Raw genomic sequence first — 27,374 nt, forward strand, 5'->3', positions numbered from 1 at the left:
TCTGGCTTCAACATGGACCCAGACGACCCAGGATGCCTCTCAGAACCTCAATCTCCTGGCCCATTCCACAGCTGGCTTTGGGACTTAGGAACCTGCATTTTAACAAGCACTAGGGAGGAAACATTATGCTACAGAAAAAGTCCACTAAAGAGTTAAGCTCCTCCTGCGAGAATGCAAAATTTAAAGCATCAATGGGCCCCAGAAACTGGTGAGTATTAACTATTATCATCTATGCTCTTGTTTAATTACAACCCGGCAGTGGCCACTGATTTGGCTCTCAGTAAATCAGAAGTTCATAAGCCAAAAAATAAATAAATAAATAAATTTAAATGCATTTTTGATAGCTTATCGTGATGTGATGTAGGAAGTTGCTGGCTCACAACTATGAATATAAATCTTTTAGGTAAATCACAAAGGGAGTCCATTTCAAAGGGCTTACAACTGATAAGATTTTCTTCTAAGAGTTCAGAGCTGAAAATAGAAACAAATTTCACCTTGTGAGTTGGATTAAATTTAAAAGTGAAGAAAATATCAACCTGTCAGGATTTAATGTCTGTGGAGAGAATTAAATGAGAGAACGTATGCATACACTAGGCATGAATACTCTCTGAGCAGTGCTCATTATCAAAAAGAAAACTAGTAGCAATCTTGAGGCCACCACTTTTTCTTTTTTTCTTTTTTTAAAAAGATTTTATTTATTTATTCATGAGAGAAACACACACAGAGAGGCAGAGACCCAGGGAGAGGCCACCACTTTCAAGATGATTTTTTAATAGCAGATTTTCTGGCTAGTCTTCACATTCCTTTCTACTTCAGGTAAATCACAAATTATTCTCAGGTTTAGAAGCACTTTGCCCTAAGTTTGGTTGTGTTACAATAAAATTGCTACCCATCTACTCTCAGTCTAGTGAGACTCTGAGCTTGTATTTTGTGTCTTCAGAAGGCAGGAATATCAGAGCTGGTCCCCCAAGTCCAGCCCAGAATACATGACAGGAGCTCAATTCCAAACAAAGATGGTGTCCATCCAGGCAACTTGGCCACAGTCAGGACTGACCAGCTTGGACTACCTTGCTTGCTTTTCAGTTCACAAACGTCATCTTAAGGTGTCAAAGTCTGGTTTCTGGAGCCTGCTCCTTCCAGATCCTTTATAGAAAGCAAAATAAATATTTTAAAAATTAAGTTTTATTCTAAAACACATTAATGGGGCATCTGGGTGGCTCATTAGGTTAAGCGTCTGCCTTTATCTCAGGTCACAATCCCAGAGCCCCAGGATCAAGTGCCTCATTAGGTTCCCTGCTCAGTGGGGAGTCTGCTTCCCCCTCTGTCCCTTACCTCGCTTGTGCTCTCTCTCTCTTTCTCTGGCACATGCTCTCTCTCTCTCTCTCTCAAATAAATAAATAAAATCTCTAAAATAAATAAACAAGAAAATAAGACACATTAGTACAGTTTTGGCAACCAGCTTTTCTGGTTTAAAATTCTGTTTTAAATTTCTACCTTTCAACCATAGTTTTTAATCCCCCCAAAAATATAAATCTTGGGTTTTACATAAGGTTCCTCATAAGTGTCCCACAAGCTCAAGTATTCTGACATTCAAAAAAGCCCTCCAGGCAGCCTGGGTGGCTCAGCGGTTTAGCGCCACCTTCAGCCCAGGGCGTGATCCTGGAGACTCGATGGAGTCCTGCGTCAGGCTCCCTGCATGGGCCTGCTTCTCCCTCCACCTGTGTCTCTGCCTCTCTTTCTGTGTGTCTCTCATGAATAAATAAATAAAATTTTAAACAAACAAAAAAGCCCTCCCAAGAGTTTAATAATGAGCTTTTAGAATCAATGCCATGATTGGATTATCTCTTCTTTTAAAACTCATTCAAACATTTCTCAAGGGGCTAAGTGCAAGGTGCTGAGAGGGAAGACAGACTTATAACACGTGCAATGGAGAACTGGTGTCAGAAAAGGAAGTGCAGAGGGCCCAGTGGGCGCACAGAATGAGGAGAGGGCCATGCATGTGGTGGGGGCAGGTGAGGGGTACACATGTCAGACACACTTTCCAGCCTGGGGAAGATGGGCTGGGGAAAGTCACGTGCAGATTAGCACTACAGGCAGGCAGCACCGACTTACAGCTGTGAAAGTCTCTCTTCCGTTCTGGAAATAACCAAGTATAGAACACAGGAGTCAGAAGAAGCCGCAAGTCAATACCTAGGTTAGTAGATCTCTGTATCCCACGTGCCAAAGCAACATTCCACTTAGGTGAACATTATCTTCAGTGGCCGTGTGCCACAGTACAGTGCTATAGACCACACTGTTCACATGGGAAGACATGACTTTCAACAGCTACTCCCACCCCAGAACCTGTCAATCTGCCAGTCTCCTGGATCTCAGGAAAACACACAACCATCAGTCTATAGCCAACATGAATCCATGGTGACATCCTCAACTCCTCCACAGCTCTCACACTCCCCCCTGATCTACCAGCAAGCCCACCAATTTTGCTACTCCCTTTGTTGTGGGCCACTCCGAGCCCCATCACCTCCCATCCTGCTCCCCTACGATGTGATTGCCACCAAACCACCACAAAGACTCTGAAATAGGGAAATCAGAATCCATCCCTCTCCTGTTTAGAATCATGCAATGGCTTCCCATGGAGGTAGTAAAAGCGGAACCCCAGGAGTGACCAAAACGCTCCACGTGCTTCAGCCACTTGTGAACCCCTGGCCTCTGTCTGCTTCCTTTCATACCACTCTGCCTTGTCGTTTCTCTGCTCTCTCCCAGTCTCCCAAAAGCCAGGAGAGAGCAGTCTCTCAAACTGGTTCCTGCTCAAGCCTTCTGCCCTTGCTGCTCCCACTATCCTTGGGAATGCCTCTCTCTCCCAGATCTTTGCACAGCCAACTGTCACTGAAGTCTCTGTTCAAAATGTCACCATCTCAAAGAGGTCTCCCCTGACCACTCAAATGGAAGCAATAGGGGATTGTTTGTTAGTCACCACCCTTGAATACACCAAGGTTAAATTTTACAACTGGTCATCAGATTCAATCAAACAGAACAGAATACTTAGTATGATCTCAATGTGCATGGAAAATAAGGAGTCACCCAAGTTTGGCTTTTAGTCTATTTGGCCAACATCTGGCTTTGGTCTTGGTCTTTAGAAAGCGTAAAACTTGAACTGTCAAATGCCTACTTCAGCAGCATTTGCAGAACCCCTGAGCACGTATAATCAATAACTATATGTCATTACTATTACAATAATCTACACGATATCTGTAATGTGGACAAGGTATGTGCTTAGAATTACTGTTAAAAATCTGAATACCCACTTTTGAATAAAACGCTCTAGCTCTAACATCCAAGTTTTGTGTTTCTAAGTTTAAGTACAAGTTTATACTGATTAGAAATATAAAAACTTTAGCTAATGAATGTGACTTTTATGTTCAAAAACAATCAAGAACTTACAAATGGCTAAATATGTTAACTAATATGAATATTAAAAGAAGGTAGATTAGAGAAATAACTCTACAAGTAAGAGTAATTACTCTAAGCCAAACGTTTATAAAAATTTTAATAACAGATGGCTAAATAGAAAGGAATTAAACTATATTTTAATTCTAAATATTTCAGAATTGTCTTGTAGCATTACAAACAAAACAACCTTTAAAACTACATTTAACTTAAAGTCTTAGTCTTTCAAGAAAAATTCATATTTGGGAATACTTCACATCTCATGAGGATGAATGAAAAATAAAACGTCAATCTGTCACCTCGATTTTATGACATAAAAAAATCCAAAATCACAATCAACATCTATGATAAATTATCTTCGAGCAAAGATGAAGAATATAAAGACTATAAAGAAAACGGTGTTGGTGAAAAACTGAAACCCCCTAATATATTTTACAGTCACTAATCAAATTTAAAAACAGACCTTACAAAAAATGCTTTAGGGAAGACGGTGTCTTGTAGTTTTGGGTCTATGAAGGTTAAAAATGTAAACAAAAAGTTTGTCAAAAAGATATAGCTATAGGTTGCCAATAATTTTTAGTAGCTAAAGACAAAGGATCTGTGAGGCTTGCCTAAGCTATCAATCCCAGATACAGCTTCCTTCTAGAAAACCATCTACGAGAAACTTCCCTAAATTGCATTCTACTTTATCCATAAAGGTTAGTGCCTATGGCAGCCGAGGATGAGCGTCTATTTAGCTCATCTTCAGCTTGTAACAGTGACCACAGGAGCAATCTGGCTGTTAGTCCTAACAAAGTGATTTTTCCATATTAAAACTCCAAACCTTATAAATCTAGCTACTAAGATGTCATATAATACTGAATACTGAAAAATGTGGAATAAAGTTTGAGATTTACAATGTGTGTTATTCAGTTTGGGCGTAAATGATACGAACATTACCATGTGATGCTGGGTTCAAATTCACATTCAGCAGATTTCTAAAGAAGGGACAGTGTGGAGTACACATGAAAATGTTGAAAATGAAAAGTCACACTCAGAGACCTTTGCCTATTTGTGAGAGAATGCTACTTATGTCTCGTTAGACAGTCTACAGTCTGTATCAGGTTTGTGAACAGACATCATCTTGACAGCAAAAAAATCCCTACTTTATTTCACAATTCCTATGAGGTAAGGTAAGGCAGACATCCTTGGAATGGATGATGGAATATAGTAACTAGCAATCAGTGAGCCATTAAATGAACCCCATTAGCTAAACACATATATCGAGAGAAACCAAACACTTTCCCTATCTTCCCCACACCTTCCCACAGACACACAATGCTGTTGCGTTGGGCATTCCTGCCAGCAAACTCAAAATCATAGCTCAGTGGTAAGTCATGTCACTAAGACCAAATTCATATCCACAAAAGTGCCAACACCTCAGTATTGATGAAGGATATATATATCCTGGGACCTTGAGCATCCTCCAATTCCTAGAAACTGTCACAGCATATAATTCATCCCAAAATGCTAATTAAGACAATTAATAAATAAGGCCACGTTAAGATGTAAATGCTAATTCCCTAGGCTCAGGGGTTCTCAGCCTAGAATGTACATTAGAATCAACTGGAGATTTTATAAAATCCTGAAGCCCAGGCCTTACTCCAGAACAGGTTAAAGGGTGGGGCAGAGAGAACACATTTGGTTTGTTTTTATAGATCCAACTGGATTTCCACAGCCAAGGTTGAGAACCTCCACACTAGTCAAATGACTCACCCCAACACAAAGGCTTCAATCTCATTTAGTGTGAAAACCAAACCCTGCTGCTGGACAGAAATGATCCAAGTCGCAGGCCCCCCAAGTAGCAGCTATACAACCTTAGGAAATTCAGACAGTATCTCGGAGCCCCAGTCCTTATCTGTAAAATGGGGCTCCACCAAAAGTGTGCCTGTGAAAAAGAAAATGAGTAACACATAAAAAGAAAGCACCAAACACAGTGTCTGGCACTGAATAAGTAATAAATCATGGGTAATTTGACAAATTACTTCACGCCACAGAAGGACCAGTTCCTAGCAAGTAGCTAAAACCAGAATTGTTAAATCCTGAGTGCGAAGAAACAAGGACACACCTATGCAATCATATAGGTGAATGATTCCCTTCTGTCTTTCCCAACCACTGGAATGAATTTATACCTTACCTGTTCTGGGGACAATTGGTACTTCGGTTTCCAGTGCTGCCAAGCTGGTGTCTTTCATGGTCACTGAAGGGAAAAAACACATATAATGTATACAATAATCTTACAATGAAGTGAAATCCCAGATGTACCCAGAGGGAGTTTAGGGTTCACCAGGTTCGACCTCCTTCCTGCCCCAGCCCTGACAGGTGGCCAGCTAGTTTCCACGGGAATGAACACTTAGAATCAGTGGGTGCACGCGCCTCTCTCCCTGTCTACATTTCTGAACAGCTGGTTGCTGGAAAACTCTTTATATTGTGCTGAACTTGTATTCTCTACCTTTTGTTAGCTGTCTGTTTACTGGAGCTATAAACAAATGGTCAGGATGGGCTCTCGAGTCCTACAGCTCTGAGGTGCAATCCCAGCTCTGCCACGTATTAGCTGGGCCACTTCTGGCAGTTATCCTCAGGTGCCTAACATCTGACCTTGTTACCTCATCTGGAAAGTGAGAAGAATAGCAGCCTCTACCTCAGAAGGCTGTGTGGGGTTACACAGGACGATGCGTTCTTGAGCCCTGGCACAGCCTGGGGCACAGTCATCGCTCAAACAGCCCTGGGATGCACACCCCAAAAGCAAGAACAGGACCAGGCGCAAAGCACTTAGTGGGCCTGCACCTCCCTGTCCTCCCTCCCATGTATCCCCTCCCTCTCTACAGCCCTGCCCCTCTCGCCTCCCTACTCCCAAGCTAAGAATCAATCCTAAGATCTCAACTTAAATGTTTACTCCATCACGTGTGGGTGGCTCAGTCAGTTGAGCATCAGACTCTTAGTTTCAGCTCAGGTCATGATCTCAGCATCCTGAGATCCAGCCTCACATCAGGTTCCAAGCTCAGCAGGGAGTCTGCTTGAAGATTCTCTCCCCCTGTCACAGGGGGGAGGTGGGGATGCATGCTCACTCACTCTCTCTCAAATAAATAAATCTTTAAAAAAATTTTTTTTGCCCCATCAGAGAAGCCAAGCCTTCCCTTCCCTCCACTCCTGTACCCTAGACTAGGTCAGGTCCCCTGTTATGTTTGCTTAGCAGCCTATATTTCTTTGTGTCACTTACCACAACCCAATTAAATAAAATGTGACATTCAGTAATTAGTTACTGAACACATCTCCCTCATTAGAACAGAAGCAACATCCAGGGAGAGACAGGAGCTCAGTACTATCACTCTAGTGGCTACCACGGCATCTGGTACTTGCTGACTATACGGAAGTTGTTACAACAGTACTAAAATATACCTATGAAGCTGAATCCTGCCTTAAAAACAGCACGACCTTTATCTGATCCTTCTACAGGACAAGCACAAAATATTTGTGGGTAGCTATCATTTCTCTACTTTCTTCCTCTCTTTACCATACTTTCCGTCTGAACGATTTCGTGTTAAATGAGTCTATACAAATACATTCCAAATTCCCTTTAAAACGTGGGCCTTTCAAACTATATTTAGGTACGGTCTGGTCATGAGATGGTAAGCTCCACGAGGACTTGGACATCTGTTTGGTTCCCAGGTACCCCCTTCCCCCCTTCGGGCCCACTGCAGCATCCAGCATACAAAAAGCAAATATATCATGTGCAGGCCAGCCAATGTTTCACCAACTTCTTTGGTCCCCACTCCAGGGTGGGGTGTAGTGTATGGAAGTTGAGCTTCACGCACTGCATGTCTGGTGAGTGAGCCTGAGAAAGCTTGCAAACGAGCCCTTCAATATACTGTGATGCTCAAAGTCAAACTCGTGGAGGCAGCAACCCTCTAACAATTCAAATCTCTTGCCCCAGATGTCCGGGTAATTGTATTTCCTCATGGAGCACATTCTAGGCTTTAAACACCAACGGTCCTCAGTGGCATACTGCAAGTGTGCGCCCACTGCTGGGAGGTGGGCTGGCCTCTCAGAAATTCAGCCAAATCATACTTGCCTGGCCTCAGTCAATCAAGTAAAAACTGGAACTAAAACACAGAAGCCTTTAAAATTCAGAACCTTAACATCAGCTGTTAGTCCAGTGAGTCATATAGATGTCCTCTTACAATTAATCCTAGTTGGATCTTTTACTTGAAAAGGAATATCCAGGGCAATGATAAAGTTGGTATATAAACAAGATGAGCTCTTGTAGCCTGCCCAGCCATCTTGGACAAGGGACTGGCATACGAAATCACAATGTTTTTTTTTTTTGTCCAATGCTCAACTGTAAGATTTCCTAACCTCTTTCTCGCTAGGCCAAAAAATGGCTAATGGTAATAAATTGTCATCAATTTAATGCTGGCTTGTCAAAGGCTACTTGCCATTATTTATGTTTAACTGCTTACTTATTCACTCATATTCTTTTTAAAGATTTTATTTATTTATTCATGAGAGACACAGAGAGAGAGAGAGGCAGAGACACAGGCAGAGGGAGAAGCAGGCTCCACGCAGGGAGCCCGAAGGGGGACTCCCCAGGTCCCCAGGATCACACCCCCAGGAAGGTGTTGCTAAACCGCTGGGCCACTGGGGCTGCCCTATTCATTCATATTTAAATCATGCCCTAAAAAAAAAAAAAAAAAAAAAAAAAAATTCTGCCCTACAGAGTACTGCTAGGTAACAGAATTTGGGGTCAGTCAGTGGATGTGACCTATGAACTTGTGATGTTAGTGAGGAATGGAGAAAACCAGCCTCTCAAAGATGTGTACCCCAAAGGGGAGTGGATGGAAGCACCTCAGAGCATAAGAGGGTCAATCCACATTCTCATTTTCAAGAGCCAAATAAAAGAAACATGCCCCCAGATCTAGATTTTTCCTCTTTCATATCTGACGCAAAAGCTGTGTTTTCACCCAAAAGCAACACTGTGATGGCACTTCCTACAAGCAATTGGAAGTTTTTTCTTTTTGGTCTTTTTGGAAAGTATTTTCTTTTTGGAAAATAAATAAATAAATAAATAAAGGGCAGGTTTGAGAAAGAAGGTTCTGCGTTTGTTAGTATTTTAAGATGTAAGAGAAAGAGCACAGGTCAATTTGTTTTCACAGTTCACCTTAATTTCATCCTTAAGGTGTTTACAGATAGATAGATGGGTTCTATACGTAGGACTACACATGGACTTCAGCTTAACAGCCATGGATAGCTGCCACTGGCAGGACACATACAGGTTTTCACATCTCTGCCTTAAGCAAGATGCATTACAAGCTGTGGGAGGGCTAAGAGCTATCTGTTTATGAAATGTTCATGGCAGGCACTGAAAATGCCTTTAGGACATATTTTATCTGAAAGTATCAGTTGAACGTATTTTATCTGAAATATCAGTTGATCATTCAGACTTTTGGAAAGCCAGTACTGTGTGGCCTTCTAGCCTAGGACTCTTCCAACCTGCAAACCACATCGCCTGAGACGGTTTTATGCACACTTGTCTATGGTATTTACATGCAGGCAGATGCCCTTTGCTGTAACTTGCTATCCATACTCAGTTTTTTCATCTAAAAAACTCAAAGACAATTCAGATACAATTCAGGCACAGACAGACAATTTCAGTGTGAAGTACACTACAGATAAAACGGAACCATTATGTTAAAAGCAAAGATAACAATAATAACCATATATAGTACACTATTGGGTTCAGCTCTGGCTCAGTAACAGTCTCAGGTGATTTCTTAGGGCAATACTCTACCAAGTGAACAAAGCTGCCTTCAGCACAAATGCATCCAAAAAGGATGATGCTAGCTCCGATTCTCTCTTCCCACGGACACACAGAAGGAAGGAGAAGACAGTAGGAAACATTACTTTGTGTGTCAGAGTGAAGCAGCTGATGGCAAAATCTGCCAAATGTGTAGTCGTGGGTGACTTCCACGGTCTCACAGCTGCAGGCCCTCTCCAGGTCACATGAACAGGCAGGGGAGCTCCAGATTCATCATTCAGAATTCTTGCCATTAGGGACCTTGAGGGACAACTTGCTGAAGCTTATAACCTATGTCAAAGGTGAATCTTATAGAACTTGGACAGAGCTTGATTTCAGTAAGATACATGTCTTCTATAAATAACGTTTCTTTTAGCCTGAACAAAATTATTTACCAACAAAATACAGGTCAGGCAGATATCATGTATGTTTCAAAGAGTCCCTCTACAGAGCTTCTCCTAAAAGAAATCTGAGTAAACTGTTAAGATTTCTTTAAGTTTCAAGTTCGTAGAATATAGAAATGCCCTAGGGAATAAAGGCCCAGGGTTTAATAGTCTAAGACAGTGGTTCTCAGATGTGGTCCTCACACTGGCAAACAGCAGCATCAGCTGGGGATTTATGAGAAATGCAGATTCTTGGGCCTTGCACCACACCTCTGAACCAGAAACTCTGGGGGTGGGGTCTTCGGGGTCATTCCGATGCCCACTAAAGGCTGAGAACCACTGGTCCAGGAAGGAGAAGGATGAAGCTAAGAAACATTAAAAACATATATTTAATATATAATTTTAAAAATATTTTGAGGTTCAACGGGAAAAACTACATAGTGCATAAGCCTTGGGAAAAAGCCCAATGGACTTCTGCCAGGTGCTAAAGGTACCGGCACAGACTGAAGGCCAAGCCTGACAAGCATTTAGCATGTTACACATCTGAGATCTCCACTTCTAATTTTTTTTTTAATATGGCATTTAAGGTTGAATTCCCAGGGAAGTGTAAAGAATCTTTCAATATAAAAGTTTAACAAGATGATTTATAACACAGAGTACAGGTCCATCTTTAAAAGAAGTCTTGGGCCTTGGGCAGCCTGGGTGGCTCAGCGGTTTAGTGCCACCTTGGGCCAGGGCGTGATCCTGGAGACCCAGGATTGAGTCCCACATCGGGCTCCCTGCAAGGAGCCTGCTTCTCCCTCTGCCTGTGGCTCTGCCCCTCTCTCTCTTTCTGTGTTTCTCATGAAAAAAAAAAAAAAAAAAAATCTTAAAAAAAAAAAAGTCTTGGGCCTTTCCCACCTACTGGTTTAAAAAAAAAAAAAAAGTTTTTTTAGTAAAACCCAAGTCCATTTTTAAGAGGAATAATCTATTTAGAATAATCAGCTGAGCTGCAGGCTGAGTCCATAAAGTTCCGAAGTGAATTTGTATGAATTGTTTGGTAATGATGGGACAGAAAGGGATATTTGGTCTAAAGCTTCCTGTAGATTTTCAGAGTGGAACTGAGGACCCCCAAAAGTTAAGAACCACTGACCTATGATTTAGTTATGAGATTAGCAGTTCATGTCATTTATCGAACTGAAAGATGAGATGTCTGGGCTCTGAAGCCAGTCAACAGGGTTCAAATCCCAGCTCAGAAGCTGAGTAAGTGACCTTAGGCCTGTGTCCTCATCTCCCTACCCTGTCTATTAAGGCTGTGGGAACAGTTCACAGAGATCATACATGTAAAATACTTAGCACAATGTTAGGCACATAAGTACTCAACAAGTATAAACTTGATTATAACAGTATTACTAATAAAATGTATTGCCGGGTACATTAAGGCTTAGCAGTCTCAAAAAAAAAAAAAAAAAGGCTTAGCAGTCTCTCCATGTAACAACTTGCATGTGAAACATTGATAAAACTATTCCATAATTTAAAGTGGATACACTTCGCGTTTGCGTCTGTGCTCTGTGAATCATTCAAAGCAGCATTGGTCTTACCCAATGCGAGCAGATGTTAATAAGGTCACTACCTCTGTTCTTCCTTATCCCTCCCTTCTGGGCCTTCCATCACCAACAGAAAGGCAAAACTGTCCCTTGTTACTCAAATGCTTCATGGTCTCTACTGTCATTATCTTTACGTTAGAAAGTGACCTGTGAGTTATAGGCCAGTAACGACCAGGCCTTGTTTTGTATCGGCAAGGTTTTTGAGGCACTTTACTCATTAGATGACAATCTAAATTCATTCATCTGTTACTTTTTGCTACTTCCCTGGACAGAACAAAAGTTAGCACTGTACAAGGGACAAGAAAAAACTAGCAAGATCCTAAGATCATATACCTTATTAATATATAAAAAGGTATTCACTCTTTTTGGACGGTTCTTTTTTATTTATTCATCTCCCCCCAAAAACACAGACATCAGATATTAAATGGCTAATTTCTCATAACTACAGGCTTAAAAAGTAAATTGGAAAAAGAACAATCTCAAATTGTTGATGGCAAACCTCTTTCAAACCAATTTAAATGGAAAAAAAAAGAATATTGTCATGCAAACTAAATTATACTAAGCACTGAGGTGAAAAAAACTTGAGTGTGAACGTATGCTAATTACACATACATATTTTTTAAAGCAAAAAGCTGCAGGTTTAAATGTTATTGAGTACATTTTGCTTTCATGCTTAATTTCAACTACTTACATGGCAAACAAAACTAAGATAAAACTAACCTCTCAAAGGGAGACTTATGATGAACTTATACGGAATTACATTTTCAAAAAGCATGTGATATAAAAGAAAAGACAAACAAGTCATCACTCAACGGGTCAGGCTAAGCGTCACCAATGTCCTTACTTATTATAAAGCCATTAACACTTGGACTCAATCAATTTAGTCAGAATGTTTAGCTGAAGCCCCAGGAGGACCTGAAATCCCAGAAATTTCGACTCAGAAATACTCTAATTCACAATCCAACTCTCTTATTTCACAGATGAAGAAACTGAAGCTCAGAGAACTTCAATGGCTTGTTAAAAGTCGAAAGCTATTTGATTTTAAGGAAAGCTTAAAATGGTGTGTTCCTGTCTTCGGCTCATCTGCATCCAAGAGTATACAATGAATTCCAGAAAAAGCTAAGTTTAGTCCACTACGGCTCTGGAACCCAGAAAAGAAAAATCCCTGTACCCCAACAAATGATAAAGGAAGACAAAGCTACAAAATCAAGTCAGCTGTAGTTCAGAGCCCACCCCACTCACTCACTGCTACCCACACCAGAGGTGAGACACTATTTTAGGAAGATGCCTCTGCAATAAATTATACATTAAAGGAAAAATAGCCAAATTGATACTTGATGCCACTGGTCCTCAACCTCTGGTGTACATGAGAATCTTCTATGACTTCTTCCAAAATATATATATCCAGGGTATCCTTGAAGACCAAAAATGTAGGTCCTCCTACTATGAGGCTAGACATCCAAGCGTGGAGTTCTGACAAACACTACTGCTTGAGATCTCTTCCTGGCAATCTTATTATTCTGTAAATACTAAATAGACAGGTTTATATTTGTTTTGTCCTAGTAACACTGTTCAGTTTCAGCTCCCAACTGAAACCAAGCTTGCACAAAAGGCATCAGATTACACCACAACAGTAGCAGTATGGGATGTCTTCGCTCTTAGCCCAGCGATGGGAGAGTACAACTGAGTCACAGGACTTGAGACGCTCCAACTTAACGAAGATAAGTAAGAAGGCCAGCAGTCGCCTAAGAATCTGTCTGACTAGGAATTTAAAAACATACCACGTCTTTCTGACACCAGGAAATGCATGAAGTGAAGAAAGCTTACATCACCTACCCTTCCAGGCACGTGATGTAAGAGTGTTTTGGATAAGATATTAACTTTAGTAAGAGGATATTTTCATTTTACATCTTCTATAAATACCCTTTAGGTTTACACCGGGTGGTTAGAGGAAGATTCTGCAGCTCCCCAGGGCAATAGCAAAGAATGCTTCAGTGTTTCTGAGGAGCCTCATTTGCCTGATGCATGACTGTTACAGGTGCATTTCCCTGCACAACCCTAAATCAGCTTTCACATTTGCATATTCCAGGTTTACTCAGGAATGCTCAACTTAAGAATCACAGGTGGTTGCTCAGTAAATCAAGGGCTCCCCGAAGATTCGGTTTTATAATGCTTCTTGAAATTTACAGCTCCGCTTTGCCGGAATGTTTGAATTCAGATGACTCCAAATTGATCCCAAAATTATAAATCAAAGCATCTCAGAAGAGTATTATTCTATTTTAGTACTTTTACAGCTCTCACTATGCAAAGTGAAGTGCTATTTCTATGCTTTCTATAAAAAAAAAACCAGCAAGGATTTTAGTGGGCCTTCTTTCTGCGGTAAACGCGTCAGTTTTATAAAAACACCAAATACTTCCCAGCCTAATTTAGACTAACATATTTACAAGCACAACGCTGCCATCCCAAACAAGGCTAAAGTGAATGCGCACCCAGAGCTCTGCACCTATACAACCCCCCTTCAAAATTAAACACACACACAGACAAGAGGCGCTTGTGCACACACTCTGGCCACTTAATTCTAATCACTTGATTAGAATGACAGGCTGGCTTTGCTCCAGTAACTGGTAAAGGAGAGTATAAACAGATGAACCTAAGTCTAAATAATGACAGAGGCGCAGTCTTGGAGCCCCCGGGGCATAGCCCTAGACCCCAGGTTCAGCCCTGGCTCAGCTAATCCTAGAGGTGTGACCTTGGGCCAGTAGCCCTAGTCTCTCCGGGCCTCGGTTTCTTTGCCAGAGAAGTGGAAGTATTTACAGCGGCCGCCTCCTGCCCTGGTCACAGGGACTGAAGGCGAGGATGGCTGCAAAGCACTTCCACAGTGACTAGTGCACAAGCCCGAGCTGTGGTTATCAGGGAGCCGCGCCCCCTGCCCAGCTCCCCCACCCCCCAAACCCAAAACACGGGAAGCAAGACTCTTGAACGGGAGACACAAAGAGCTTTAATTCTAGAAGGTCTTTCAGACCGCGGGCTCTTCGTCCTCCGGCTCCTCCAATGAATGAACGAGCGCCTAGGAGCGGCCCCGCAGGCAGCTGTCACCTCTGCTGACTCCCAGGGACAGCACGCGGGGACCGAGGCCCGGTCGCCCGCACGCTCCGCCGAGGCCCCGAGCCGCAGCACGCCTCCATTCATTCTCCCGCGCGCCGCCCGGCCCGCGCCCCGCCGCCGCCGCCGCCGCCGCCCCCCGCCCGCGCCCGCGCCCCCGCCCCCGCCCGCGCCCGCGCCCCCGCCCCCGCCCCCGCCCCCGCCGGAGCCTGTCACCCGCCGACCCACCGAGCGAGGCCGGGGCCGGCGAGGGGGCCCACCGCTCCGCTGCCCTCGGCGCCGCGCCGGGAGCGCCGCCGTCCCCTCGGCCGCCGAGGACGGGCGAAGCGCCGGTCCCGCCCGCCTCTCCTCCCCGGGGACTCGCCGGCTCCGCGGGGCCCCGCCACAGGGAGGGGAGAGCTCTCCCAACACCCCTTCCCGGGGCTCCCTCTCCGGCCAGCGAGCCCCTCGCCCCAGCCCCTCGGGGCCTCCCGGGCCGGGGTCATGGCGCCAGGGCTGCCCCGAGAAGCCCCCAGGGAAAGGAGGGGGCGACACCCCCATACTCACCCACCGTCTCCTCCCCCTCGGCTGTTTACCTCACAGCTCCTCCAGCCTACAGGGCGCCGCCATCTTGGACGTACAGCACCTCCCCCCGTCGTGAAGAGGCCACGGCCGCTGCGGCCTCCGCCGCGAAAAAGAGTGCCCGGCCGGGCCTCGCCGCCCCCGCGACCCCGGCGACGGACGACCGCGGCCGGCAGCCCCGCCGGGCGCCAGAGGCCGTCCCGTTCATTACCGAGGATGCGAGCCGGTCGACAAGGGGCCCGGGAGACTTTGGAAGGGAAGGGGGCGGGGACTGGCGGAAGGATCCCGAAAGGAGGTCGCTGAGAGATCTTGTGACTCCGAAGGAGGCGAAAAGAAGGGCCGGCGCGGCGGGAGGAGCCACGCGAGGGGGCGAGGGGCGGGGCGGAGGTCACGTGCCCGGCCGGGCGGGAGGGGCCGAGCCGGAGGCGTAAACAAGGCGGCGCGGCTGGGTGTGGTTGCGGGGCCTCGGGCCTTCCCTCGGGCCGCCCCCGCCCCTTCCCTCGGGCCGCCCCCGCCCCTCCGGACCCCGGGTGCCCCGACCCAGGGGCTCGGCCCCGCCGCGGAGCCGCGCGCGTCTTTCCCACAGCGCCGCCGGGGCCCGCGCGGGCGAAGGGTCCGCCCTGGAACCTCGGAGCGGCAGCTCAGCTCAGCCCGGCCAGGAGGGAAAGGCTGCGCCGGGGCAGCCTTCTTGCCTTTGCGGAACGTTTGCAAAAGCCCACCTCGCTGACGCTTCGGACGCGGCCACGGCAGCCGTGGGAGGCCACCTTCAGCGGAGCAGGCAGCTTCAAAATAAGCGGCCTCGGTTCCGTGCCTTCTGCTTCCTTAGCTATTGTGAACCGGACAAGGACTTCTCTGAGCCTCAGTTTCTTCCCCTGTGAAATGGGCTTAATGGTGTTCCCCAAGGGAGGATTCAAGTCCCAAGCGTAGTAAAGGCTCCACAGGTGATGCTCGACCTCAGAGGCCGGATGCGACAAGCACTATGGTACAAAGTGAGATGAGTCTAAAAGTGGATTTTTTTGGAAGGTCTTTGAGGGAGTGGGTATCTGTTTGGTTTTAGGTTTTATGAAATAGAAAGGGAGAGGCGGTTGGAAGGAAAAGACCATTTCGGGCCAAAAGCAGCGAGGAAGCAAGAGCCTGCCGACAGTCAATGCTGGATGACTTATGGGAATAACAAGTTTTGTCATGGGAACCAGTTGGGTCACAATGCAAGTCAGCCTATGATTTAAGGGGCCAGCTGTGTAAGTGGCAGCACAGTGGGTGCTGTCAGAATTCCCAGAGGCCCAGCGTGGTTCCAAGTCTACGGCTGCTGCTAGCTTGTATGGTGCCTTTGTGAGAATTAGAAAGAGACACCCGTTCTGAGCCCACAGCCCATGTGAGCAGAGCCCAGGGTGTATTTCAGCCCTTACCCTCCCACCCCTAAACCTCCTGGTTGTCCCTTATAGCACAACCTTTATAACCATGCTGGCTTATGGGGGAGGTGGGCATTGAGCTGGGGATTCAACCAGACTAACGTGGTTAAAGAAGCAGGGGGTGGGGATCCCTGGGTGGCGCAGCGGTTTAGCGCCTGCCTTTGGCCCAGGGCGCGATCCTGGAGACCCGGGATCGAATCCCACATCGGGCTCCTGGTGCATGGAGCCTGCTTCTCCCTCTGCCTGTGTCTCTGCCTCTCTCTCTCTCTGTGACTATCATAAATAAATAAAAAAAAAATTTAAAAAAAAAAATAAATAAAAAAATAAATAAAAAAAAGAAGCAGGGGGTGGGAGTGGGGGGGTGTGGAGCCAAGAGTTCTTGATTCTCATAGACCAGAGTCTGGGTGCAGGTTTCTGCCATTGTACCAGCTGAGTTAGTGTCCGTTTCCTCATCCACTACATGGGGAACGATAATGCCTACCTAGTGGGGATGTGAAATTGAATCAGTGAGACATTAACATATAACTAGGGTAAACCCTAGTTCAATAAATGATACTAATGTTACTGTGTTAATTGTGCTCATGGCCAGCATCTGTCACTCTCAGGAGCTGATCCACCAAATGCTAAATTCTGTGTAGCCGCCCAGCTTGGGGTCCAGCGATGAAAAGGTCTGGGGAGAATGAGAAGGATCCGGTTTCTCCCAGTGCCGCCAGTCCACAAACCATTTCACAGGAATGGACTACTGCCTTTGCATTCATACCAGGGCAGGCACTCAAGTGCATTCAGAGATTTCTGAGTCCAGTGATTGGAACACTCAGGTTAAGGGGTGGAGTTGGGGGCCAGGCACTGCTCCAGAGCTCTGACCCAGGAACCTCCCTCCCTACCCCCAATTTTCCTTGGCTCTCTGACCTCATCCTGCTGGAATGTTCTTCTCTGTGGAAGGGAGCAGTGATCCATGGAGCTCATCAACTGCTGGCCCCCAAGGGGGGCATAACCACATTGTTAACTGTTTATACAGTGTCTGGAAGAAGAATGGTAATTGTTCTCTCCATATGGACCACCAGGGGCTTGCAAGAAGAGGCCAGAAAGAACAGGCAGAAGCAGCCTCCCTACCATCCCCTGCCATTCTTAGTTCGGACTGCCTGGATCTTTTCTCCTTCTCTGGGATTAAGTTTTGTCATTTGCTGAATAGATGTTAATGAGACCACTACCTCCCAGGCACCACCCTGGAGCCTCCTTGTGGCAGGGGCTCCACGGCTGGGCTTTCTCTCTCCACCAGCCATGGTCCACCTCTCTGAACAAAGGTGCTGAGCCGGTACTGGCAGGTGGTGCTACATGGGGACAGACACAGTATCACCTTCAGGCCATAGGCACCTGGGCCCAGCCTAGCCAATCAATCCCAGATCCCCATGGTTTAGCCAAAGTGATTGGCCTTTAGACATGTGACTTCATTTGGAAGGGAACACCTTCTCTGTTCTAGCAATGTACCCCCTTGTTGGCTACAGATATTCCCAACCTCTCCCCCAATTTGTTATCATCCTGTTTTTCTTAAGATTTTATTTATTTTATTTATTTTATTTTTATTTATTTTATTTATTTATTCATGAGAGACACAGAGAGGCAGAGACATAGACAGACAAGGAGTTCAATGCGGAACTCGATCCCAGGACCCCGGGATCATGAGCTGGACCAATCAGGGTGCTTCCCTGGGTCTATATATGGATGCTAAAACAGAAATTGGGTTGCTAAGCTGGGATGAAGAAGCTGTGACCGTCCACCTTCCCATCTCCTCCATCAAGCTCTGAGAAAAGTCCAGCCAAAAGATGGGAAAGACCTAGATGGAGACAGAGATATGAAAAAGAAATATAATTTGCTGTCAGGGGATAAATAGAAGGGTTGGAAAGGACAGAATTTTTCAGAGTCCTTGAGAACAGAGTTGCTCTGGCCTCCTGAATTCCATGAGGCAACAACTATTTTTGCTGATGCTAGTTTGGGTTGTATAGGTCTCTCTCTTTTGCAAACAAAAGGCTTTCCAGATGCAATGAGATCTGAAGGCCTTGGGAAGGACGCCACGAGTTCAAAGAACTTCTCCCTCGGTGCCTTAATTTCATCCATTCCCATGGTCCTCTTGCCTCGGCTTTCAGCTTCTGTATGGCAGCCTCCTGCCAGTGACAATGCCTCCAGTGGCCACACATCTCGTGCAGGTCCGAGTCCACATTTCTGGTGGTAGCCTCCACAGCTCGGGATCCTGGTCTCTTCAGCAGCCCCTCGCTGCCTAGCACTGTGTCCAAAAGACAAAGAAGATACGTGTCTAACATATACGACTAGATACGTATATATGCATGTGCTCTGAACTCACGTAGTTTATGTTTCAGATGGCAATCTGTTTCTTACTTTTTTCCCCACTCACCATTGTGTTGAGACTCTGTGCATGTTGCTTTGTATTTATCTAGCCAGTAGCTTCTAACTGCTAACAGTTATTCAATGATGCAGATCTGCCCTGATCTACTGTCTACTCTCCCAGGGAATGACAGCCACAGTACCACCAGAAACAACACTGTGAGAAACATCATTGTCCTTGTTTCCTTATGGACACGGCTGAGAATCTCTTTGGGATGCATATCTAAAACTGGTGGAGGACTTAGGTTTTGTTTGTTTTGTTTGTTTGTTTGTTTTTAGAGAAAGTGTCTTAGCTTTATTAGGGTATAATTGATTCACAAAAACTTGCACACATGTTGTTGTCCACATCTGGATGCCTGTGGACATATGCATATACATGTGATACCATCGCCACAACCAAGTTACTAAGCACATCTGTCACCTCCAAAAATTTTGCACAGACATACCACCACATTATTCCCCAGAGGGCTGCTCCAGTCTACTCCCCCACTAGAAGTCCATGGAAGTGCCCCCATCCCCGCCAACATTTGGCATTGACTAGCTCTTTCATTTTCTTCAGCATAATAGGGCTATAATGCCATGTTCTTGTTTTAACTTACCTCCCTCTATTAGCGAGATAGACGGTTTCATCATATTCTTGTTTTTTTGTTTTTTTAAACTTTTTTATTTACTTATTCATGAGAGACACAGGCAGAGGGAGAAGCAGGCTCCATGCAGGGAGCCTGATGTGGGACTTGATCCCGGGACTCCAGGATCACACCCTGGGCCAAAGGCAGGCACTAAACCACTGAGCCACCCAGGGATCCCCCATCATATTCTTGTTAAGCTTGTGGGTTTCTTCTGCTATAAATTGCTGATCCTTATCTTTTGACCATTTTCATGGTAGTTGACAGAGTTACTATCTTTCCCTTGTTGATTTGTGGGGAACACCTTCTCTGTTCTAGCAATGTACCCCCTTGTTGGCTACAGATATTCCCAACCTCGCCCCCAATTTGTTATCATCCTGTTTTTCTTAAGATTTTATTTATTTATTCATGAGAGACACAGAGAGGCAGAGACATAGGCAGACAAGGAGTTCAATGCGGAACTCGATCCCAGGACCCCGGGATCATGACCTGAGCCAAAGGCAGATGCTGAACTACTGAGCCACCCAGGTGCCCCTGTTATCATCCTATTAACTGTATTGTAATTCATTTGAAAGGAGACATTAATCCTGATGTTATCAAATTCATCTTTTTTTCTTTTTGAGACTTACACTTTGGATTTTTTTAAAGATTTTATTTATTTATTAATGAGAGACACAGGCAGAGGGAGAAGCAGGCTCCCCTCAAGGAGCACAATGTTGGACTTGATCCAGGACCGTAGGATCATGCCCTGAGCCAAAGGCAAGACGCTCAACCGCTGAGCCATCCAGGTGTCCCTACACTTTAGATTTTTGAAGTTTTGTTTAAGAATGCCTTTTCTGGGTACCTTGGTGGTTCACTTGGGTAAGCATCTACCTTTGGCTCAGGTCATGATCCTGGGGTCCTGGGATTAAGCCCCATGTCGGGTTCTCTGCTCAGTGGAGAGCCTGCTTTTCCCTCTCCCTCTGCCTGCTGCTCACCCTGCTTGTGCATGTGTGCTCTCTCTCTCTGTCAAATAGAATCTTTAAAAAAAAAAAGAAGAAGAAGAAAGAAAGAAAAGAAAAGAAAAGGAAAAGAAAAGAAAAGGGAAAAAAAAAAGAATGCTCTTTCCAACCCTTGTCTTAAGTCAGAAAGGAGAACTGGTCATGGTGGCTACAGGTGTGCCGTACACAGACCAGGTTGTCTGGTGAGGCCAGAGAGGCCCTGGGGAGTTGGAATCTTGGGTTTACAACCCACCTGTGTGGCCTGGATGAGTTGCTGAGCGAGTTAAGTTTCTGCACCCGGAGAATGGGAATGGTGACCATACCTTAACCACCTGATTCAGAGGGTTGCAGGGACAGTCAACCATGAGACACAGAATACCTGCCATAGCATGGACATCAATAAACATTGTTTTTGCTCTTACCTGCCATATGAATGTTAGGCTGCCCTAACAAAGTGCTATAAGTGGGGTGCTAAAAACAATGGAAATGTATTTTCTCACTGTCCTGGAAGCCAGAAGTCTGAAGTCAAAGTGTGGGCAGGGTTGGTTCATTCTGGAGGCTCTGATGGAAAATGTAGTCCATGCCCCTTTCCTGCCTTGTGATGGTGCGACAATCTTGGACATTCTGTGGCTCATAGCTGTGTCACTCATTTCTCTGCTTCTGTTTTCATGTGACCTTCTTCCTGGGTGTCTTCACATGCCCCTCTTCTCGGTATGCGTCTGCTTCTCTTCTTATAAAGATGCTGTCGGGATCCCTGGGTGGCGCAGCGGTTTAGCGCCTGTCTTTGGCCCAGGGCGCGATCCTGGAGACCCGGGGTCGAATCCCACATCGGGCTCCCGGTACATGGAGTCTGCTTCTCCCTCTGCCTGTGTCTCTGCCTCTCTGTCTCTCTCACTGTGTGCCTATCATAAATTTAAAAAAAATAATAAAGAAAAAAAATAAAGATGCTGTCATTGGATTTAGGCCCCACATTAATCCAAGCCAGTATGATTTCATCTGAACTGCACTACACCTGTAAAGACCCTATTTCCAAATAAGGTCACATTCTGAGGTTCCAGGTAGACATGAATTTTGGGGAAGAACATTATTCAATCCCCTGTGCATGCTTTCAAGGAGCATAGAATCCAGCAGATGGAATGGGAGGGACCAACCATACTGTGATTCGGAGTCAAGTCCAGCCCAAGATCAACTTGCAGTGAGGGCCACTTACTGGTGGGGGTGAGTTATGAACTTTGCTTCTGGATCAGGAGTTTGCTAAATCAGGAGTGTGCTAAATGGTGATGCAGCAGAGGGGCTGTACAGGAGGAAGACCCAGCTTGAGCAAAGGCATTCCAGCAAGACGACCTAAGGCTGTTTGCTTGATAAATGGTCAGATTTAAGAGATGTGTGAAATTGAAGCTAAAAATGTCAGCATATGGAGGGCCTCTCAGGTAAATAAGAAACCTCAATTATATCTGGAGGCAGTGAGGGGCCCCTGAAGGTTTGTGTGTTGTCTGTTGGTTTGTTTGTTTTTAAAGAAAATGGAAGCCTGCTTTTATTGATGCACGCATCGATGGACCTGCAATTGGAAGGGGCGGTGACATTAACATGACACTTGTGGTTTGGTTAACAATGGAAACATGAAGACAGGAGATGGCTTTGCAGGGACATGATGCCTTCATAAGTTAGGGAAACTGCTAGCTGCCTGCCCTCTCATTTCATGTTCTTCACAAACTCCTCTCCCTTCGTGATGGAGGGCTTCAGCCCTCCACTTCCACTATCATCTTCTCTTCAAAAGGGGAGATCTTGCCAATGCCTAGATTCTTTTTGATGCTCTTTTCCCCCAGCAGTTACAATGTGGAGAAATAGGCACAGTCTGCTTCCTGGGATTTAACGAAGGAACATTCAACAACTCCTTCCTTTCCATTCCTTGCATCCACAAGGCAGAAGACAAACCGGGCTCCAGCATACGCCATGGGCAGGGTGGCAGAGCCTGCTCCAGCTTTGGCCTTCACCACCTCCGTGTGGCCTCCTGGATCCACCCAGTCAGCTGGTCCTGGGGAAGGTCCACCTTGGGAGTGCACTGAGAGATTGGGGAGGGGGGAGGATGATGGTCTTCCTGGCATGACTACCAATGACAGGAACATTGACTCACATGGGATCCAAACCCTTCAGTTCTGCAATGAAAGTGTTGGTGCTGACAATGTCCAGGGTCGTCACCCCAAAGATTTTATTGGAGTTGTAAGTTCATGTTTCTTGAAAACCTCCAATGCAATTGGGATGGTAGAGTTGACAGGATTTGAAACGACGCAGATCATGGCCTCAGGGCAATACTGGGTGCCGGCAGCAGTCAGGGTGGCCACAATTGAGGCATTGGTGTTGAACAGGTTGTCCCATGTCATGCCTGGTTTTCTCGGGACTCGGGCTGGAATAACCACCACATCGCCGCCTTTGAGGCAATCCGGCAGCTGCTCAGGTCCGAGGTAGCCTTTCACGGTTGCTCTGGTCTCGATGTGGCTCAGACCTGTGGCCACTCCAGGCCTATGAGCAATATCGTAGAGGGTCAGGCGGTTCACTAAGGGGTTGTTCTTGAGAAGAAGCGCAAGGGGCTGCCCAATTCCTCCGGAAGCCCCAAGCACGGCTACTTTAGCATTGTTCTGGGCCGGGGTGCTGAAGCTGCAGTGGAGAGCGGTGCCGGCAGGGCGGGCGAGGGCGGAGAGCATGTTGGTTGGAATGGGCAGGGAGCCGAACAGCAGGCGAAGGAACTGGCGGCTGGCAGGTGACACCAATGACCCTGTGTGTTGTCTGTTGAATATTGTCAAAGGTTTAACCTTGACTCTGATGCCTACTAATTTAACTTGGAAATGCTGAGCTGGCTGTCTTTTTGGGCAAATCCCCATCATACCTCTGTTCCTCCCTTGCAGTGCTGTGTGCAGGGCCACATTCCACAGAGGCCCCGTGTTAGTCTCATATTCACCATGACACCTCCCCTGCTCCACAAAGCACCAGAATTCTCAATTAGAGGTTCTATGTTAGTCGTGTCTCCTCTGAAGAATACACAGGGATCATTTTAAGTTTAGATCCCTACCTCACACTCTATGCCAGAATGAACTCCTAAGGGACTAGAGCTCTGTCGAAAGTAACAACACAAGTGCTGGAAGAAAACAACATTAGTGAATTTTTGGACTCAGATGAAAAAAATCTTTCCAGAAATGGCCGAAAAGTCAGACGCAACAAAAGAAAAGGCCAACAAATTAGACAGCCTCCCAAAACAAAACAACTTTTGCATGGCAGGAAGAAAATAAGCAAAGTCAGAAAAGAAATAAGCTGAGAGAAAGTATTTGCAACTTATAGCACAAGCCTCCTAATATGTTCAGAGAACTCTTAATAATCATTTTAAAAAGCACAATTATTTCATAGCAGAAAAGGTCAAAACACACAAACAGAAAGTTCACGGAAAAAGAAATGTAATTGAGTTCAGATTTCTTTCTTTCTTTTTTTTTTTTTTTTTATTTTATTTAGGGATCCCTGGGTGGCTCAGCAGTTTAGCGCCTGCCTTCTACCTAGGGCGCGATCCTAGAGTCCCGGGATCAAGTCCCACATCAGGCTCCCTGCGTGGAGTCTGCTTCTCTCTCTGCCTCTCTCTCTGTGTGTCTCTCATGATTAAATAAAATTTTTTAAAAAAGGTTTTATTTATTAGAGAGAGAGAGAGAGAGCATGAGCAGGGAGCGGGGGTAGCAGCAGGCAGAGTGAGAGGGAGAAGCAGGCTTTCTGCTGAGAAGAGAGCCTGACATGGGGCTCCATTCCAGGTTCCTGGGATCATGACCTGAGCTGAAGGCAAATACTTCACCAGTTGAACCCCCCAGGCACCCCTGAGTTCAGACTTCTAGGCTCCAGAACCATGGGGGAATAAATTTCTGTTGTCTTAAGCCACACAGTTGTGATCATTTGTTATAACAGCCCTCAGAAACGGACACATTGACCATAAAAAGGAATTTCTATAATTCAACAGTTACGTTGAATAAATAAAAACCCATGAAGAGGAGAGAAGAGCAAAAAAAAAAAAATCTAATTATGCCAACATCTTATGATGAAAATTAGCAATTAATGAGAAAAGATTAATCATTTACATTTTCATTTTTGGAAGAACTGTGGCTCATTCACAGTTTATGAAGGAAATCTCTTTACAGAAAAGGTGCCAGAAGACAAATAGAGGAAGAATGGTAGGATTTGAAGAATTATTATACGTAACCTCCAGCAAAAGGACTGACTCAGGCAAGGACCAGTAGTGGGTGCCAAAGCCATGGGGGAAGGAGGAGGATGCTTGCCTAAGGACAGTCCTACCTCACAGATTGCTCCGCAACTCACCTTTATGATGATGAGAACGGCTGTCACCACATTAACTAGCTGACCAGACTGTGCATCACTCTGGTGGGGGCAACCTGCCTTTAGGGTCGTCCAATACCATGCAGTCTGTAGCATCACAGGGGAAGTAGCCACATCTAAAACATCCCACATGAATCTACTCAAGCCTTGGCCCCAACTTCCAGTGGGTATGTGGTAGACAGCACCATGAGGAATCAGACAAAGCTCGAATGCGGGACCTTCACCGGACTGGTCCGGCTTATATAGGTGGAAAAAGAAAACCCCTAAAACAAAAACAATGTCCAAAGAAAGGGGTAGGGGGCGCTGTTGTGTCACAAAGGAGATAAAAGCAAGCCAACACAGCACTCAAAATTGGGCAGGATCCTGATTCTAAAAGGGCAACTCTAAAAAAAGGGGGGGGGGACTGCAAAAATGTGAATATGGGCAGGATATCCAATGGGATTGGGGAACGATTGATAATTCAATAACTGTAGTTACGTGATGATGCAAGAAATATCTGTTTTTCAGAGATGCATGCTCAAGTATTTATGAGTAAAGCATCATGATGTCTGCAGCACACCTTCAGAATGTTTTATAAGGGAAAAAAACATACGTATGCATATAGAGAGATAAGCCACACTTGGCAAATGTAACTACTATTGAGTCACAGTGGTGGATATAGAGGTGCCCATTAGACATGTTTCATTTGCTTTCCTGTTTGAAATGTTTCATAATAAAAACTTGAAAAAAAATATTCGAAGAACAAAAATTAATGGGAAGAGACAGTGAAGGAAAATCTGTGATTCTGATCACGGGATGGTGAAGTCCTCTGGACTTCAGACCTGTCAGTTCCTCCCTGCACCTCCACTTTCTCCACCTATGAAAAAGAGGGGTGGGCCAGGATGGCTTGTTCTTAAATTGTGACAAAATCCGCACGACACAACATTTACCATCTTAACCACTTTTATGTGCCCAGGCCCGTGGCACAAGGCATATTCACACTGTTGGGCAGCCATCAGCACCATGCCTCTCTAGAACTTTTTCCTCTTGCAAAACTGAAACTTGGTGCCCATGAAGCACTAACTCCGCATTTCCCTTTTCCCTTTTCCCTTTTCCCAGCCCCTGGAACCCGCCATCCTTCTTTCTGTCTCTGATTTTGGCTTCCGTACATCCCTTATTCACATGGAATCCTACAGGATTTGTCCTTCTGTGTCTGGCTGGAGTCATTCAGCATCTTGTCCCCTAGGCTCATCCATGTCTTCTCGTGTGTCAGGGTATCCTTCCTTGAAGGCTGAATAATATTCCACTGTCTGGATAGACTGTGTTTGTCTATTTTTTTTAAGATTTATTTATGTATTTCCCATTTGCAATGATGCAGTTGGAACTAGAGTGTATTATGCTAAGCGAAATAACTCAATCAGAGAAAGACAAGGATATGTTTCCACTCACAGGTGGAATTTAAGAAACAAAGCAGAGGAGTGTAGGGGAAGAGAGGGAAAAATAAAACAGGACAAAATCAGAGAGGGAGACAAACCATAAAAGACTCTTAATCATAGGAAACAAACTGAGGATTGCTGGAGGGGTGGGGGGTGGGGGGTTGGAGTAACTGGGTCATAGGCATGAAAAAGGGCACGTGATGTGATGAGCACTGGGTGTTATATAAGATTGATGATTCACTGACTTCTAAAACTAATAATACACTATATGTTAATTAATTGAATTTAAATAAAATAAATTAACTTTTTAAAAAAGAAAAAAAGATTATTTTAGAGAGGTAGGGGAAAGACAGGGGGAGAGGGAGAGAATCTCAAGCAGACCCCCAGATGAGCAGGGAGCCCGATGCAGGACTCCATCCCAGGTCCCTGAGATCATGACCTGAGCTGAAGTTGGATGCTTAACCCACTGAGCCACCAGGCACTGTGTAGACTGTTGATTCGTGTCCCCATCGATAGACAGTTGGGTAGCTTCCCCCACTTGGTGGTTGTGAATACTTCTGCTGTGAACATGAGTACACATAGCTCTTTGAGTTCCTCCTTTGGATGCTTTCAGGTGCATACGCAGGAGTGGAACGGCTGAGTCTGGGCAGAATGGTTTGTAAAGAACCCTTCCCTGCTTCCCAAAGGAGGACATGTGCATGTCCTTTTTAATCTACAAACCGCTCATCTTGCAGAAATGCATGGACATGCCACCTTCCAAGGACATACTGTCTGAATCGCAAGGGCACTGGGTCTTCCTCCTCCCCAGGCCAGCATCTAGACCGCTTTCTTCAGTGGAGGTGACCTTTCTGCCTGCTCACGGAGTGATAGGAAGCAACAGGAGGAGAAGAATGCTGGTCCTTCAGTTAGCTCTGATGAAATGTAGCCTGAAGGGACGCCTGGGTGGCTCAGAAGTTGAGCGTCTGCCTTTGGCTCAGAGTGTGATCCCGGGGTCCTGGGATCGAGTCCCACATCAGGCTTTCTGCATGGGGCCTGCTTCTGCCTCTCTCTCTGTCTCTCATGAATAATTAAATATATATTTTTTAAAAGATAGCTTGAAAATTGGTGAAGGCAGCTAATACATGCAAAATAGATGTAAACTGAGTGCAAATTGCAGAAGCCGGAAGCCCCTCTGCTGTGGATTCCACACAGTGTAGCCTGCAGGATGCTCCTAGTGTGGATGAGCCTGGCGAGAAGGCTCTTTCCCAGACAAGTGTGAATTTTTAGT

At 45.4% G+C, this 27,374-nt stretch overlaps 1 protein-coding gene and 1 pseudogene across 7 annotated transcripts in view; both read right to left on the minus strand.

Moving 5' to 3' along the window:
- The window catches only part of TSC1 (TSC complex subunit 1), a 49,184-nt gene extending 34,030 nt beyond the window's left edge, over positions 1-15,154 (minus strand). Inside the window, exons 1-3 of one of the 7 annotated variants that reach the window (XM_041725160.1) lie at positions 14,927-15,154; positions 5,624-5,686; positions 2,113-2,136 (exon numbers count right to left, since the gene is read on the minus strand). The gene's annotated coding sequence lies outside the window, so the exon portion shown is untranslated. Of the gene's footprint in view, positions 1-2,112; positions 2,137-5,623; positions 5,687-14,579; positions 14,851-14,897 lie in introns of those variants that run through there. The other 6 variants (XM_041725161.1, XM_041725158.1, XM_041725155.1 and 3 more) reach the window with 6 other exon arrangements.
- A 6,865-nt stretch (positions 15,155-22,019) lies between these two features.
- LOC121472694 lies at positions 22,020-23,029 on the minus strand (annotated as a pseudogene).
- Positions 23,030-27,374: the final 4,345 nt, after the last annotated feature.

This window comes from Vulpes lagopus, chromosome 12 (genome assembly GCF_018345385.1).
Source record: "Vulpes lagopus strain Blue_001 chromosome 12, ASM1834538v1, whole genome shotgun sequence".
Classification (NCBI taxonomy): domain Eukaryota; kingdom Metazoa; phylum Chordata; class Mammalia; order Carnivora; family Canidae; genus Vulpes; species Vulpes lagopus.